At 40.8% G+C, this 19,245-nt stretch overlaps 1 long non-coding RNA gene across 1 annotated transcript; it reads right to left on the bottom strand.

Moving 5' to 3' along the window:
• Positions 1-921: 921 nt before the first annotated feature.
• LOC116986414 lies at positions 922-16,291 on the bottom strand. Its single transcript, XR_004415476.1, has 3 exons — positions 16,210-16,291; positions 12,923-12,928; positions 922-1,016 (listed from the first exon to the last, which is right to left on the bottom strand). It is a non-coding gene; the product is annotated as an uncharacterized LOC116986414 (long non-coding RNA).
• Between the last annotated feature and the right edge of the window lie 2,954 nt (positions 16,292-19,245).

Raw genomic sequence — 19,245 nt, forward strand, 5'->3', positions numbered from 1 at the left:
GTGGCTAAAGGGATCAGTGGGTATGGAGAGAAGGCAGGTACAGGATACTGAGTTGGATGATCAGCCATGATCATATTGAATGGCGAATGGTGCAGGCTCGAAGGGCCGAATGGCCTCTACTCCTGCACCTATTGTCTATGTTTCTATCTAATTTGTAGACAGCAACTCCCAATATGCAGTGAATTCTCAAAACAAGTCGCTCCAATTTGTGGTCAACAATCCCACCATGTGGATTAAGAAAGAACTGCAGATGCTGGAAAAATCAAAGGTGGACAAAAATGCTGGAGTAACTCAGCGGGTGAGGCAGCACCTATAGAGAGAAGGAATAGGTGACGTTTCAGGTCGAGACCCTTCTTCAGACTGAAGTTGGGGTGGGGGTGCGGGATAAAGGAATGAAGAGGCAGAGACAGTAGGCTGTGGGAGAGCTGGGAAGGGGAAGGAGGGAGAAAACACTGAAATTGTTTGCCAATGTTGGGATCCCGTTGGAGGTGGCGAAATGTTGGAGGATTATCTGTTGTATGTGACGGTGGAAGGTGAGGACAATAGACAACAGGTGCAGAAGTAGGCCATTCGGCCCTTCGAGCCAGCACCACCATTCAATGTGATCATGGCTGATCATCAATAATCAGTACCCCGTTCCTGCCTTCTCCCCATATCCCCTGACTCCACTATCTTTAAATGCCCTATCTAGCTCTCTCTTGAAAGCATCCAGAGAACTGGCCTCCACCGCCCTCTGAGGCAGAGAATTCCACAGATTCTGTGAGAAAATGTGTTTCCTCATCTCTGTTCTAAATGGCTTACCCCTTATTCTTAAACTGTGGCCCCTGGTTCTGGACTCCCCCAACATCAGGAACATGTTTCCTGCCTCTAGTGTGTCCAAGCCATTAACAATCTTATATGTTTCAATGAGATGCCCTCTCCTCCTTCTAAACTCCAGAGTGTACAAGCCCAGCCGCTCCATTCTCTCAGCATATGACAGTCCCGCCATCCCAGAGAACTAACCGGGTGAACCTACGCTAGGCTCCCTCAATAGCAAGAATGTATTTCCTCAAATTAGGGGAGCAAACCTGCACACAATACTCCAGGTGTTTTTTTTGTTTTTTTTATATTTTATTTTATTAGAAGTACAGTCATATGGCACCAAAGTGCCTAATATATATTTTCATAATACATTTTATGTACAACTTCTTTTTTTTTTTTTGTTACATTGAAAAAAGATTAGAATAAGAAAAAGAAGTTAGATAGTAAAGGATAGAAAGATGTGAAATATATAGTGTGAAAAAAGAAAACGAGTAAATGAAGAAAGTTGAGAGAGAAAATAGAGAAAATAAAATAAAATTTAAAAAAAAGAAAAGGAGATCATTATTTATAATCTTGACTAACCCTCGTCCAGTCCTGAAACAGTTATATTTTACAATTGTGTTGCACCATATGATTCCAAAAAAAACGACGAATGGAGACCAACTCGTTATGAATTGGTCTGATTTATCCATTAGGAGGAATCGCATTTCCTCAAGATGAGCGGTGTCCAACATACTTGCAATCCACATTTTAAGCGTTGGTATTGATGTACCCTTCCAAAATTTAAGAATTAATTTTTTTGCTATTATTAAACCATAGTTAAGGAATAGATTTTGAGATGTATTCAATTTATTCCCATCTTCCATTACGCCAAATATAATCATTTCAGTATTAGGTTCCATTCTTGTCTTGAACAATTTTGTAAATATTTCAAAAATATCATTCCAAAATCTATAAAGTTTTATGCAGGAAACTAAGGAGTGTGTTATAGTTGCCTTTTGGGCTAGACATTTATCACAAGTGGCGGATATATTTGGATAAAATTTGTTCAATCTTGTTTTTGAATAATATAATCTATGTACAATTTTAAATTGAATTAGATTATGTCTTACATTAATTGAACATTTGTGAATATATATCAGGTATTTTTCCCATTTAACCTTCGTAATTTTTATCATTAGTTCCCTTTCCCACTCTTCTCTAAGTACCTCTGTCGGTGGTAGGTCTATATTTAGAATATTATTATATAAATATGATATTAATTTTTGTGAGTCAGCTTCAATATTCATTGCTTCTTCCAATAAGTCAGGAGTTACTTTTTGATATCCTTGTATATATTTTTTCACGAAATCGCAAATCTGAAGATATTTAAAATATTGGTTGTTTTTCAATTTAAATTTTAATTGTAGTTGTTGGAATGATAGTAGGTTTCCCATTTCGTACATATCCCCGATCCTTCTAATTCCGAGACTTTCCCATTGGTTATATGTCTTATCAATAAGAGATGGTTTAAATAAAGGGTTATTCGCTATTGGCATTAACAGTGATAGATTTCTTAATTTTAAAGATAATTTTATTTGTTTCCAAATTCTTATTGTACCATATATAATTGGGTTCTTCTTATATATTGTGTTATTCAGTTTTTTTGGGGAGAAGAGGATCGTTCCTATATTACAAGGATAGCAATCCTCCTTCTCCAATTTTATCCATTCTGTCTGTTGGGTAGAACTATCCAACCAATAAATCATATTCTTAATATGCACTGCCCAGTAATAATACATAAAATTCGGAAGTGAAAGTCCCCTGACCTCGTTTGGTTTACATAAGTGTTTTTTGTGATTCTATGTGATCTATAGTCCCAAATATAATTAGTAATATTTGAGTAATTTTTTTTAAAAATATTTTGGTATATATACCGGTATAGATTGAAATAGGTATAGTAATTGTGGTAGGAAGATCATTTTTATTGCATTTATTCTACCTAATAATGATAAGGGAAGTGTTTTCCAAAATGTAATCAACGTATTAAGTTTATTTAATAAAGGTATGAAATTAGCGTTGAATAATGCTTTATATTTTCTAGTAATCTGAATACCCAAATATTTAAATTTTTCTGTTGTGATTTTAAAAGGGAACTTCAGTAAGTGTGTAGGTTCTTGAGGTTTTAATGTCATGATTTCACTTTTATTCCAGTTTATTCTATATCCAGAAAAAGACCCAAATTCCTCTATTAAGTTTAATAAATTTGGTATGCTCGTTTGTGACTTTGTAATATATAAAAGTATATCGTCTGCATATAATGAGATTTTATTCTTTGAGTCCCTGGTATTATAGCCCTGAATATTCGGATGAATTCTTATACTTTCAGCCAGGGGTTCCATCATAAGGGCAAATAGCAGGGGTGATAGTGCACATCCCTGCCTATTACCCCTTGATAGTTGAAAATTTTGAGATAACATGTTATTAGTTAAAATTCTTGCCATTGGTTTATCATATAATAATTTTACCCATGTTATAAAATTCTTTCCCATATTAAATTTTTGTAGTACTTTATATAAGTATTGCCACTCTACCTGATCAAATGCTTTCTCTGCATCCAAAGAAATAATTGATATATCTTCTTCCTCTACTTTATGCGAGTACATTATATTAAACAGGCGTCTCAGATTATTAAATGAGTATCTTTTAGGTATAAACCCCGTTTGATCAGGGTTTATCAATTTACTAATATATTTGCTTAATCTTCTTGATAAAATCTTTGCTAAAATTTTCTGATCTGTATTTAAAAGTGATATAGCTCTGTACGAGCCCGGATCTTCTAAATCTTTATCTTTTTTTTGAATAAGCGTAATAGTTGATTCTGTTAGTGTTTCAGGTAGTTTGTTTTCTTTAAAAGCATGGGAGTATAAATTAAATAAATAAGGGGTTGTTATCTCCTGAAATTTTTTATAAAATTCATTATTAAAACCATCTGGTCCCGGTGTCTTACCATTTTTCAGCGATTTTATTGTTTCACCTATTTCTTTGATTGTAATTTGAGCTCCTAGTTCCTCTTGTTCCAAAAGGTCCAATATTGGAAGATTGCAGTTATCTAGAAATTTTTTTATTTTACTATCTTCTATTTTAATTTTAGATGTATATAAGTTTTGGTAAAATTGGGCAAATCTATTATTAATATCTTTAGGTAGTATTAGTAATTCACCTTTCTCTGATTTAATTTTGGTTATAGTATTTTCCTTTTCTTGTTTTTTCAATTGGCGAGCTAAAAGCTTATGTGGTTTGTCACCAAACTCAAAATGTTCCTGTTTTGTAATTTGGAATAGTCTTATTACTCTTGCCGATAAAATTCGATTAAGTTCAAATTTCAGTAATATTATCTTATTGTGTTTATCTGTCGTGGAATCATTGGCATTATCCAACTCTAACTGTCTGATTTCTTGTTCTAACAATAATTGTTCTGTCTTATTCTTTTTATTTTGAAAACTTTGATATGAAATTATAATTCCTCTCATAAATGCTTTAAAAGTTTCCCATAATAAAGAAGGCAAAGTACCTGGTATATCATTTGTATCGAAAAAACATTTCATTTGTTGTTTTAAATATTGATAGCCTTGCACGTCATTTAAAATATGTGTATTAAACCTCCAAAAAATATTTTTACCCGGCATTCCCTCAAATTTTACTGAAAATGTCAATGGAGAGTGATCTGAGATACTACTAATGTGGTATTTTGGGTTGTTTGTATATGGCATTAATTTCATATCCACTAAAAAATAATCAATTCTTGAATAAGTTTTATGCACCGAAGAGTAAAACGAGTATTCCCTTCCAACTGGATTAGCAGATCTCCATACATCTATTATATTAGTATTTTTTATATATGTATTTAGAAGTTCGCTAGTTTTAGATTTTAAATTACTCTTCTTTTGTTTTGCTGATTTATCTAGATATGAATCTAAAACACAGTTAAAGTCCCCCCCTATTATCACATTTTGGTAATTAAACTCTGATATTATGTCAATAATTTTATCAAAAAATTGGGGGTTATCAAAATTCGGAGCATAAATATTTATCAAAGTTAGTGGGGTTGCATAAATTTCACCCGAAACTATAATATATCTTCCCTCTTTATCTGATATGGTATTCTTTAATTTAAAAGGAATACCTTTCCTAATAAGAATAGCTGTACCCCTAGATTTAGAAATGAGGAGTAGTATGTTTGGCCTATCCAATTCGCCTTTAATCTTATTTGTGTTTGTTGTTTCATGTGTGTCTCCTGCAAAAACATTATGTCGCTTTTCAACGATTTTAGTTGGGCAAAAATTTTACCCCTCTTAATTGGTTCGTTGGCACCCCTTATATTCCAACTACAAAATGTAATTCCTCCATTCTTTATTTGTCTATCGTCTTGCATTGTAAATCAAGGTAATATTCCTGAATCATATGGTGCAACGAAATACCTCAGAATTTTAGGACTTGGGTGGTCATCCCGGTTTATTAGATTTATATTGCATCTCCTTCTTGTAAAGTGCCTTAGAAAAAGAAAAAAAGAATGTGATACACAATTACTTTCAAAAAAATTAAACAGATAAAAATCTTGATTGTGCTTTAAAAAAAAAGGTGCTATTAAGGTATCTAAGGGAAGATACCTTAAGGACGAATAGCCATCAACGATGGCAAAAAATGTATAGACCTCTGTGATGTTGTTATACATTGAGCTCCTCCCCCTTGGTGAATCCTCATAAAAAGTTACATACCGTTTCAGATTTTGTCTTTTCTTATATGAGTTTATCAAACCAGCGCTAGTGACAGCCGAGAGAAAAAAGAGATATAAGGAATAAAAAAACAAAACAAATATAGAACACAACATATACACGATTATATAAGTATATATGTCACTCTAATTTATCCAATCTTAATCTAATCTAAACTTTCCCATATATATCCACCCAGGATTCTTACATAATATCCCATTCTATAACTACCATACATCATACAAGCTGGTACCAAAGGGTTAACTACCATACAAGCAGGTGCCAAGGGGTTAAACTTTGAGCTTTTCATCCAAGGTTGAATATAACCAAGCTCTCTGAATAACACATTCCAACGAGATAAGCTTTATAATTGTCTGGGTAGCTCGGCCATTTTAATCAGTTCAAAACTCTGTAAAAAGTTCAATCTTCTTCCTTGTTGGCAGCTTGCCCCGATGTTTTCTTAACGATATCCTCTGCATACTTTAAAGCTTTTCCGGGATCTGCAAATGAGCGTTCAACGCCGTTATAAGTTATCTTCATTTTTCCGGGAAAGTAAATTCCATATCTTACTCCCGGGAATTCCCTCAAAGTGTGTCTTGCCGGTGTAAACAATCTAATTTTCTGGACTACCTCTGGAGAGTAATCGCAAAATATTCGCACATTATCCCCACGGTATGTCAGCTTCTTCCCATAAGTGATCTTTTTCAATATAAATTCCACTGAAGAGATGTCACGGAATTTCACAATTATCTGTCTTGAATAATTTGTTCCTCTTCCAACTCGGTTAGAGACGTCTATTCTTGGTTCTTCCGACAGTTCAAAGACATCTTTAAGTAAGTCAGTAACGAAAGTACATGCTTGAGATTCATGTCCCTCTCGTCCTTCCTTTACTCCGAGAATCCTCAGGTTATATCTCCGAGTTCTTGATTCCAGGTCCAGACATTTATCAGTCATTCTTCCAAGTTTTTCCTCTTCAGTTTTCTGTGATTGTTTCAAACTCTTTATTTCCGAGCCAATCTCTTTTATCTCATTCTCCATCTCTTCCATTATCTCATCCAGCTTTCCGATATCATCCTTTACACCTTTAAATTTCTTGTTGTAATCATTTTCAATTCTGACACACTCTAATTTTAATCTCTTATCAAATTCCTTATACTGCTTTTTCAGTTCTTTTAACTCACTGCAAGTATTATCAATTTTTTGAGAAATTCTCTCCATGCTAGTCTCCATACTCTGCTTGTTACTCTCCATGCTAGTCTCCATACTCTGCTTGTTACTCTCCATGTGAGACTCCATACTTTGCATCTTCTCCAGTGTAATGTTAATTGTAGCAGTCATATCTAAAAGCATTTGCTTCACCTCTTTCTCCTTCTTGTCTCCTTTTGTTGCCATTTCAAGCAGAGACCCTTGGCTGTAAGAATCTTCTTCTTCTGAACCTTCTTCTGTCGTTTGCAGAGTATCCAATACTTCCTCGAGCTGAAGGCTGATAGTATTTTTCTCTGGCGCCCTTGAACGATTATCTCTGCTCATTTAAACTCATTTAAACACCCGATTTCACCATTAATCTCCCCGATTTTCACGTCACCTTCTGATGATATCACCCTTACACAACACCAGGCGACTTCGGTGAGTTTTTTTTTAAATCGGTGCTGACTTAAAACGGCTTTTACAATTTTTTTTACGGGGTAGAAGCTCAATGCCGCGCCTTAATTCTCCATGACGCCGCCGGAAGTCTCCATTATTATCGTTAATGAAAATATTTACATTTTAGATTTATTTAAGTACTCATTCCCTTAGATCAATGACTGATAATCCAGCACATTACACTTCCATATACAGGGTGGTACGGTGGCACAGCAGTAGAGCTACTGCCTTACAGCGCAAGAGACCCAGGTTCGATCCTGACGACGGGTGCTATCTGTACGGAGTTTGTAAGTTCTCCCCGTGACCGTGTGGGTTTTCTCCGAGATCTTCAGTTTCCTCCCGCCCTCCATAGACGTACATGTTTGTAGGTTAATTGGCTTGGTATAAATGTAAAATGTAAAATTGTCTTTAGTGTGTGTAGGATAGTGTTACGTGTGCGGGGATCGCTGGTCGGCGTGGACTTGGTGGGCTGAAGGGCCTGTTTCCACACTGAATCTCTAAACTAAACTAAAAATGAAATTAATTTCCCATTCCTTCTATCCAGAGATGCTGCCGGTCCGGCTGTGTTACTCCTGCATCTTGTGTCATACTTCCATACAGTTGGTTGAGAAACCTTTAACTTCATTAGATCAACTGACAAATAACAAACATAATTTAGTAGTTCCCGAAAGATACCAATTGTTTTTATTCATTTACATGCCAGCTATAATTGTTCACCTATCCTTACTCCCACGTGTACACTGTACTGTTTCATAGGGTCAGTAATGGGCCTGTCCCACTTAGGCGACTTCTTAGGCAACTGCAGTCACCACATGGTCGCCACATGTTCGCGGGTGGTTGCCGGGGAGTCGCCTTCATGGTCGTGAGGAGTTCCCGCTTTCTGGGAGCTAGTCGCGGCCTCATTATGGTCGCCGCCAATTTTTCAACATGTTGAAAAATTAGCGGTGACTAGAATGAAGCCGCCGTGGAGAGTAGCGAGAATTCTCGAGCCGTAGGTGGGTTGCCAGGGCTCCGGTGAATTTTATTGGCTCTTTGGGGAAAAAAAACATAAGCAATAGTTTTCAGAACCAAGGATAACTGACCGGTAATGTTAAATGTCCACCGAGCTTCACAGCCTTGTATCTCTGGCTTCTTAAACGTTGTCTCCACTCCTGCTGCCCCCTCTCCACCCTTACCTCTTTTAAAGGATTTACCGTACACTGTGCTTTCACCGTCTAAGTCACAGCGCCAACGTTCCTGTTCATCGCGGTGTGTGTCTGTATCACATTGGCTTTGCACCGTGTGAATTTCACTCAGACAGCGCTCCCCCCGCTTGCCCTGTCCCCCGCCTGCATAATGGGCTGGTGAAGGAAGCGATGTGTGTGTGTGTGTGTGTGTGTGTGCGTTCCACTCTGACAGTCGCCGTTCCAGTTGCCGGTTTTTCAGGCAACTGCCGACAACTTGACAGTCACCGGCAGTTTTCAGTCATCGCCTGAAAAATCGCCTAAGTGGGACAGGCCCATAAGAGTCAACCACACTGATGTGAGTCTCGAGTTCCATCTAAACAGATTTGCTTAAGAATGTGAGTGACAAAATATTACTCGTACTCACTTTTGACTATTTTATTTATTTAGACAATTGTGTGCTATTATTTAAACAAGCTCTGGTGATGGGATTTGAACTCATTTCTGAATCCCTTTTTCTGGCCAACAAATGCCAACATAGCAATTGAGTCAATTAATGCTCTTGTTTCACTGTTTCTCTCGTTTTCCATTCCTGTGACTTTCAGCCTGAAGAAGGGTCTCGGCCAGCAACATCACCCATTCCTTCTCTCCAGGGATGCTGCCCCTCCCGCTGAGTTACTCCAGCTTTTTGTGTCTAAATTAATGCTAATATTTTCATCAGCTAACACGTAAGATTTCCTTTCACAACCAAGTTAAGGCAATTTCATTTGCAATTGGAAACAATACCCACAGGGTCTTGATCCGAAACATCCCCCAGTCCTTCTCTCCGGAGATGCTGCCAGCATTTTGGGACTATTCCCACTGATATACTGCAGATTTTGTGCTCCCCAGAGTACTATCTGGAAATACTCTCCAGTATTTCACTTGGGCAGCTTACAACCCAGCCGTATGAATATTGACTTCTCTAACTTCATAACCCTTGCTTTCCCTCTCTCTCCATCCCTCCCCTATCCTAGTTCTCCGACTAGTTCCACTGTCCACCTGATTAAATGTTGCCTATTGTAGGCCTCGTTCTCACCTTCCCCTCAGCTAAAAATGATCCATGCTACATTTTCCTTGATCAGCTTCCGCAAACAACACCCATTCCTTCTCTCCAAAGACGCTGCCTGTCCGCTGAGTTACTCCAGCATTTTGTGTCCATCTAAAGAATTAAATGCCTGGTTGGTGTCAATCTAGCCTAGCTTCACTTGAGTTCAGGAATGATGGAACAGTCCCATGAAGAGAGACTGAATAAGAACTATTCATAATGGGGATGAGATGAATGCGCAGCACGGTGGCGCAGCGGTAGAGTTGCTGCCTTACAGCGTTTGCAGCGCCGGAGACCCGGGTTCGATCCCGACGACGGGTGCTGTCTGTACTGAGTTTGTACGTTCTCCCCGTGACTGGCATGGGTTTTCTCCGAGGTCGCAGTTTCCTCCCACACTCCAAAGATGTACAATTGGCTTGGTAAATGTAAAAATTGTCCCCAGTGTGTGTAGGATTGTGTGTGGGGATCGCTGGTCGGCGCAGACCCGGTGGACTGAAGGGCCTGTTTCTGCTCTGTATCTCTAAACATAGAAACATAGAAACATAGAAAATAGGTGCAGGAGTAGACCATTTGGCCCTTCGAGCCTGTACCGCCATTCGATATGATCATGGCTGATCATCCAACTCAGTATCCCATCCCTGCCTTCTCTCCATACCCCCTGATCCCTTTAGCCACAAGGGCCACATCTAACTCCCACTTAAATATAGCCAATGAACTGGCCTCAACTACCTTCTGTGGCAGAGAATTCCACAGATTCACCACTCTCCGTGTAAAAAATGATTTTCTCATCTCGGTCCTAAAAGACTTCCCTCTTATCCTTAAACTGTGACCCCTAGTTCTGGACTTCCCCAACATCGGGAATAATCTTCCTGCATCTAGCCTGTCCAACCGCTTAAGAATTTTGTAAATTTCTATAAGATCCCCCCAATCTTCTGAATTCCAGCGTGTACAAGCCGAGTCTATCCAGTCTTTCTTCATATGAAAGTCCTGCCATCCCAGGAATCAGTCTGGTGAACCTTCTCTGTACTCCCTCTATGGCAAGAATGTCTTTCCTCAGATTAGGAGACCAAAACTGTACGCAATACTCCAGGTGTGGTCTCACCAAGACCCTGTACAACTGCAGTAGAACCTCCCTGCTCTTATACTCAAATCCTTTTGCTATGAATGCTAACATACCATTTGCTTTCTTCACTGTCTGCTGCACCTGCATTCCTACTTTCAATGACTGGTGTACCATGACACCCAGGTCTCGTTGCATCTCCCCTTTTCCTAATCGGCCACCATTCAGATAATAGTCTACTTTCCTGTTTTTGCCACCAAAGTGGATAACCTCACATTTATCCACATTATACTGCATCTGCCATGCATTTGCCCACTCACCCAACCTATCCAAGTCACCTTGCAGCCTCCTAGCATCCTCCTCACAGCTAACACTGCCCCCCAGCTTCGTGTCATCCGCAAACTTGGAGATGTTGCATTCAATTCCCTCATCCAGATCATTAATATATATTGTAAATAGCTGGGGTCCCAGCACTGAGCCTTGCGGTACCCCACTAGTCACTGCCTGCCATTCTGAAAAGGACCCGTTTACTCCCACTCTTTGCTTCCTGTCTGCCAGCCAGTTCTCTATCCACATCAATACTGAAACCCCAGTACCATGTGCTTTAAGTTTGTATACTAATCTCTTATGTGGGACCTTGTCGAAAGCCTTCTGAAAGGCCAGATATAACACATCCACTGGTTCTCCCTTATCCACTCTACTAGTAAAGCGGCCTTTTCACGGGGCGAGTTGACGCAAGATGTCACCAGAGTGAAGAGGTCGTGGTCCAGCACGAGTCTCGCACGATATAACGGCAGTAGATAAAGAGTTCCCACGGTACTCGGCATTTCTGCTATTTGTGCGAGTGACTTGTCCCTTTCCCGAGCTTTCCCGTTAAATCTTGAATGAACATCGTGAACTACACGTGACACAAATGATGTAACTTTTTTTTTCACACACTATATATATCCTCCCTTGGTTGAATTGGCTCATTTGGAGACATATTTTACTGTGTATGTGGGAGACACAGATGGACTGAGCACAGTACCTCGGTCTTACTGTGTGTGGGAGAGGGGGAGAAAGAGACGTACACTCACAGAGGCAGAGTCTCTCAGCCTGTGTAAGAGAGAGAGAGAGAGAGAGAGAGAGAGGCACACACAAGGTGGATGTGAAATCTCACCTGCCTGTTTCAGTGACAGACACCCGCCGTCAGTAAATGAAGACACCCCCATCTGTCTCCCCCTCCTCTCCCTCGACTCCCCCACCTTTCTCTCCCAACTCCCGACCCCCTGGGAAACTGAATAGAGCAACAGTCAACTGCTGCCTGTGCGCTGATATGACAAAGGCTACTTTACTTTACTGAGTTAAAGAGTTCCCACGGTAGACTGTAAAACTGGGACCCTGGTTCTGGACTCCCCCAACACCGGAACCCTTCTTCAGACAGCCTAATCGGAATTGAGTCTGAAGATGTGTCTCGTCCCGAAACGTCAGCTTTTTTTCTCCAGAGATGCTGCTTGACTCGCTGAGTTACTCCAGCTTTTTGTGTCTGTCTTCGGTTTAAATCAGCATGTACAGTTCACTCCTTACACGGGTCTCTGTACAACATTGATTGGTAGCGTTCCGGACCCCTGGACCCGAGGACTCCGACCTGTATCTCTCAAAGAAGTACATGTGAAAAATTTCTCACGGACCATAAAAATGCGTAACCTTTCAGTAAAGTCCCTTTTAAAGTCCCTTTTAAAGATTATAGTTATTTTCTTGAATCTCATTAACATAACTCATGAATAAGTTGATGTCCATATGCGGATGCAAATCTTTACTTTTATTTATTTTAAAAATTCAATCCCACATAAGATAATTTTTACTCACCTTCTGTCCCCTCTGTCCAGCTTCCGGGTTCACCGTTCGCAGGAGTTCCCACGGTACCCGCAAGAGTTATTACGGATATCGCACTGGCTACTACGTTCATATAATGTTGCAATACTCAACCACAAGTGTACAAGTCACTCTTGGAGAAATTCAAACTTTCTTGAATTTTCTCCCGAGTGACCAAGTTACACGATGACCTGCCGTTAGCGCTACGGTGGTCCACGGTGGTCCACGAATGCCGCACTGTTATCGCACGAGGTTCCCACGATGTTAAACTCCGGTTAACTCTTGCGTCAAGTCGCCCCGTGAAAAAGCCGCATTACAACCTCGAAAAATTCTATAAGATTCGTCAGACATGATTTACCTTTCATAAATCCATGCTGACTTTGTCCAATGAATTCACCACTTTCCAAATGTGCTGCTATCCCATCTTTAATAACTGACTCCAGAATTTTCCCCACCACCGATGTTAGACTAACTGGTCTGTAATTCCCCGTTTTCTCTCTCCCTCCCTTTTTAAAAAGTGGGGTTACATTAGCTACCCTCCAGTCCTCAGGAACTACACCAGAATCTAAAGAGTTTTGAAAAATTATCACTAATGCATCCACTATTTCTGCGGCTACTTCCTTAAGTACTCTGGGATGCAATAAACTAAACAATACATGAGAGGCTATCTGACTTGGGCAGCCAAAACCCTGAGAGGGATTGACAGGGAGGATGCTAAGAGGCTGCTTCTTCTGACTGGGGATCAGCCATTTAGGATTGACATTTTTATAATGCCGTAGATGTGAGTTTCTGTGGATTCCATTATTTTCTGAAAATATTCCTCTTTGGAAACCAACATTTTTTGAACTCTAAGGAATTTTGAGGAAATGGAGATGGATGGGAAATTAAACTAGGGCATTGGATCAACTGAGATCATATTGAATGTGGAGTAAGCTCGAGTGAACACTTATGGTCCTGTCCCACTTAGGCGATTTTTTCGGCGACTGCCGGCGACTGTCATAGTCGTAGTAGGTTGCCTAAAAAAACAGCGACTGGACCCCGATACGACAATGTCTACGACAATGTCTACAACAACCTATCACCTAGTCGACGTCAAGCTACGGCAAGCTACCGACAACCGGCGACCCATTAGGACGTCCACCTACGACCACACCTACGACAACCCACGACCACCCGCGACAAGTTACGGCAAGGTAAGACAATTCAGTCGCCGTTACCTGTCGCTGGTTGACGTAGGCAGTCGTCAATGGAATTCACTGAAGTCAGCACCGGCAACAACCTACATCATCCTGGCGACAACCTGCGACAGCGCCTACATCAGGAGAAGTCAAGCTACGCTCATTGGCGTCAAGACAACTGTCGCCGAAAAGTTTTGAACATTGTTTAAATCTATGTTTAATTTTTATGTGGTTATGTATCTTGTTGCTTTTTTGTATGACTGTTGGCAAATCAACATTTAAAAATCCAGCGGCGACCAGAAAGACGCTACGACTCTTTGGACGACTGAGGAGATTACTCACGACCATACAGGCGTCACCCCGGCAACCATGTGGTGACAGCCTAGTTGCCTGTAGTCGGCTGTAGTCGTCTAGAAAATCACCTAAGTGGGACAGGGGCATTAGTTTACTGCTAATTTAGTTTAGTTTGGAGATATTGTAATTAGTTTATTAGCCAAGTATGTAAACATACAAGGAATTTGATTTGTCAACAGTCATACAAAAAAGCAACAAGATACATAACCACATAAAAATTAAACATAGACTTAAACAGCCACCACACCGGCTTGTGAGAATCCCCAGGGCACACAGCATAAGCGGAGACCCACAGCCATCAGTTCAATGTCCGGGCGACACACACGCTCCTTCACCGCGATGTGACCAGAGTTGTACTGACCGCTGTCACTCTCTCTGCAGTCCCTGTCCGCGCGAGACAGTCTGAAAGCCGTCCACACTCGCACTAGATTCCGGGATATGCCTATGGAGCGATGTCCCCGCAAACACTGAGATCACTGCACTCACGGCAATCGCTCCGAGTCCTCGCCAGCGCAGGCAACACGTCCATCTTGTTTTTTCAGTGACCTCACATTTCCCCCTGTGATGGAAGGCAAATAACTTATACCTTCTTTCCTTCTTTATTCCCGTGGATGGGGCGATCGAAGCTTCCGCAGTCGGGGCGATCGAGGCTCCCGCAGTCAGCGATCAAGGCTCCTGCGATTGGGGCAGTCGAAGTTCCTGCGGTTGGAGCTCCCCAGTCGATCCCTAACAAAGGGAACGCCAGCTCCACGATGTTAAAGCCATCGTGCAGATGAAGATACGATGAAAAAGTCGAGGAAAGAGATAAAAAGTCCCCCCCCCCCCCACATAATACAAAAACTAAAGGAGCACTAAAAACATACAAGTAAACACAGTAAACACAGACCAAAATAGCAAAAGAGGAAAAAGACGAGACAGGCTGTTGGCGTGACTGCCATGTACGGCGCACCTCTGGCAGGGAAATAGGTCCTCGGGCCCACACACACCAAGGAAAATGTTACACCTATACCTAGGTATGTTACAATACTTACCTTCAGCGGCGCTGCAATTCTGCCACTGGCCGTGTGCGTGATTTTGGCGCGTTTGAGGGGGGGGGGCGGGGTTAAAACGCGGTTTTTTTCTTACCTTGTCCTGGATTATATTTCGTTGGAGAGCAAGATTTTGTTGAAGAATCGTTCCGACGGGCGTTCTGTCTATTTTTTTTTTTAATCGCCCGACTCGTTCAGCGCTGGATTAATTTTAAAATCAGCTTCTGAAGCCGTCAACGCCGACAACGGGGACGGATTTCAGGTACGGGACAGGTAAAAGAAAGTCGTTTATTTTTATGTATAAAAGTGGTCCTTAAGATACCTTTAGTTCATATTTTAAGTTGCGAACGGTGATTTAGTCCCCATACCAAAGGGCAGTGTTTTTCATGCCGATATGGGGGTCTAAATTACTGCAAACCACAACGTTCCAAATGGTCGCGTTCCAGAAAAACCCACAGGCAAGTTGATTTAAATGGCCATTAATTTACAGGTATTAAACATTAAATTCCTTCCATTTGGCCTATAAATCCATGACATTGAGATTTAAAAATTATGTTATATTGTGAATTATTGTGTGAATGTTATTTGGACACTTAGGCTATTTAAAAATGTTAATCTATTCTTAAGAAATTGATAGATGCTTAGATCTAGTAATTGAATTTTGTAATTAGCTACAATTAGGTAACTAACTAATTATATGCTTTAATTTCAAGTCATCTAAGTAAGATTGTTTCATATTTGTTTCAGAATGCTTCAATCTATAATAACTGAAAATGTCTTTTAGTTCTCTTAATTTTTAAGAAACTTATGGCCATTTCACTGTCCTTGATCACAACTTTTGTGTTAAGTCAATGGAAAAGCAATAGGGAACAAGATGCTAATTTCCGAGTATGAAAATGGCCATAACTTTTTAAATACTGAAGATATGAAAGTGAATTAGGTGACAAATTAAACTTCTTTTTATGCTTTCTCTGATGGGATAAATTACAGACTTAGTTTTTAAAATCTCAAAATGTTGTGACATTGCTACTATACCAAGCCAATTACATAGAAACATAAAAACATAGAAATTAGGTGCAGGAGTAGGCCATTCGGCCCTTCGAGCCTGCACCGCCATTCAATATGATCATGGCTGATCATCCAACTCAGTATCCCGTACCTGCCTTCTCTCCATACCCTCTGATCACCTTAGCCACAAGGGCCACATCTAACTCCCTCTTAAATATAGCCAATGAACTGGCCTCGACTATCCTCTGTGGCAGAGAGTTCTCTGCACTTCTCTGCACTCCCTCTATGGCAATAATGTCCTTCCTCAGATTTGGAGACCAAAACTGTACGCAATACTCCAGGTGTGGTCTCACCAAGACCCTGTACAACTGCAGTAGAACCTCCCTGCTCCTATACTCAAATCCTTTTGCTATGAAAGCTAACATACCATTCGCTTTCTTCACTGCCTGCTGCACCTGCATGCCCACTTTCAATGACTGGTGTACCATGACACCCAGGTTTCGCTGCATCTCCCCTTTTCCTAGTCGGCCACCATTTAGATAATAGTCTGCTTTCCTGTTTTTGCCACCAAAATGGATAACCTCACATTCATCCACATTATACTGCATCTGCCAAACATTTGCCCACTCACCCAGCCTATCCAAGTCACCTTGCAGTCTCCTTGCATCCTCCTCACAGCTAACACTGCCCCCCAGCTTAGTGTCATCCGCAAACTTGGAGATATTGCCTTCAATTCCCTCATCCAGATCATTAATATATATTGTAAATAGCTGGGGTCCCAGCACTGAGCCTTGCGGTACCCCACTAGTCACTGCCTGCCATTGTGAAAAGGACCCGTTTACTCCTACTCTTTGCTTCCTGTTTGCCAGCCAGTTCTCTATCCACATCAATACTGAACCCCCAATGCCATGTGCTTTAAGTTTGTATACTAATCTCTTATGTGGGACCTTGTCGAAAGCCTTCTGGAAGTCCAGATACACCACATCCACTGGTTCTCCCCTATCCACTCTACTAGTTACATCCTCGAAAAATTCTATAAGATTCGTCAGACATGGTTTACCTTTTGTAAATCCATGCTGACTTTGTCCAATGATTTCACCACTTTCCAAATGTGCTGCTATCCCATCTTTAATAACTGACTCTAGCAGTTTCCCCACTACCGATGTTAGATTAACTGGTCTGTAATTCCCCGTTTTCTCTCTCCCTCCCTTCTTAAAAAGTGGGGTTACGTTTGCTATCCGCCAATCCTCAGGAACTACTCCAGAATCTAAAGAGTTTTGAAAGATTATTACTAATGCCTACATACCTGTACGTCTTTGGAGTGTGGGTGGAAACTGAAGATCTCGTAGAAAGCCCACGCAGGTCGCGGTGAGAACGTACAAACTCCGTGCAGGCAGCACCCGTAGTCAGGATTGAACCCGGGTCTGTAAGGCAGCAGCTCTACCGCTGCGCCACTGTGCCGCCCTTCTGTTAGAACTTCTGTTTCTCATGTTCTTCGGTCCTTAAAAGGAATACCAGGCTTTACAGATTCCCAGGGTATATTTTGTAAGGAAGGTTTTCAAAGAGGCAATAAAGACTTCGACTCTGCAAACCCAGTGTCTACATACCAACATTAATTCATGAGTTGAGACTACATTACCAAATTAATATTAATTTATTATTTTTATTATTAAACTTTTATTTCAGACTCAAGGTCCAGATAAAAGACGACATTACATAGAATACATTGCATATAAAAACACAATTAAATACATATAAAAACTTAGTAAATTACCTGTGAGCATCATAAATTATATACAAAAACACAATACATGGTTTAAAATCCAGAATAAAAGTAAAGATCAGTGTCCTACAACGAGACAACTATTTCAATGTCTCCACAACTGGGATTGGTAGCGTGTAGTGCTAAACCTTTTGTTTGATAAGACCAAGATAATTTCGTTTTCAGAGTCATTATTCCTGCAAATAAATGTATACATATGATTTCTTAGGATATCTTGTGTAGTACTGACTCCTGCAACCACAAACATTTTACTTGCACTACGCTGGCTAGGTTTCTTTAGTAGTATTCTCATGGCATCATTATATGCTACTTTAAGTCTCTAAGCCCTGTCCCACGGTACGAGTTCATTCCAAGAGTTCTCCCGAGTTTCCCCTGATTCGAACTCGGAGATTTACGGTAATGGCCACTCGTCGGTACTCGGGGCTCTCGTGGACATTTTTCAACATGTTGAAAAATCTTCACCAGTCTTCCCGTGCTTACCTGCTGTTAGCGAGTCTTCCCGAGTACCTGCCGTTAGCGTTACGAGCCGCTAAGAGACGTCCCCGAGCTCCGATGTATCCGCTACGTTCATTCTCTGTGCTTACCACGAGTTTGATTTTTTTTAAACTCGGGCGAGCTCTTGGAATGAACTCGTACCGTGGGACAGGGCTATTAGTATACTTGTTTTTCTGTAGTTTGACCACAGGTGTGCAGTATAGAGTATATATATATATATATAACAAAGGCAGGCGATACATTGCAGTGATTGTGAGAAGAGTATGGTCACTTATACAAGCAGAAAACAAACTGTTGGAGGAACTCAGCAGGTCAAGCAGCAAAAATGGAGGCACAGGGATAATTGACATTGTTGGTTGAGTCCCTGAATCAGGACTGAGAGATAGCTCGTATAAAGAGGTGAGAGAGAGGGGTGCAGCAGGGTCTGGCAGGGGGAAAGGTGCAACCAGCTAAAGGGGTGGAGAGGTGGAGTTGGGAGACAGCATCTGTAGCTACAGGTGGATAAAGAAAGATAGAAGAAAAGGCAGATGGAGCCAGATGGGAGAAAGGAGAGGATGGAGCTACAGATTGGGAGCGTGGGGACACTAAAAACTGTAGATATTGGAAGTGAGGTGTTAGATCAAGGCCTGCTCACTCACAAGTGGACGGGTGCAAGACCTCCCTCCTGTTGCTGTGGTGGGAAGTTATCCATGGTAATCGCAAAACAAAATATTTCAGAAGCTAGTAGTCTGAAAAAGAATCAGAAAATGGCAGGAATGCTCAGCAGGTCAGGCAGCATCTGTGGAGAGAGAAACAGGGTGAATGTTTCCAGCTAAAACTAAACACTAAGTGCAGGGGTACCTCAGTGGTCAGATGCTGCCAGACTCGCTGAATTACTCCAGCACTTTGTGTCTTTTCTTGTAAACCAGCATCTGCATTTCTTAGTTTCTGCATCTTGATGTTTCCAATTGATGGTTTGAATGAAAGACCATTCTGGCAGGAATAGGAGGGTAATTAGGCCATTCAGCCCATCAAGTCCACTCCACCACTCAATCGT

Source organism: Amblyraja radiata, chromosome 2 (genome assembly GCF_010909765.2).
Source record: "Amblyraja radiata isolate CabotCenter1 chromosome 2, sAmbRad1.1.pri, whole genome shotgun sequence".
Classification (NCBI taxonomy): Eukaryota; Metazoa; Chordata; class Chondrichthyes; order Rajiformes; family Rajidae; genus Amblyraja; species Amblyraja radiata.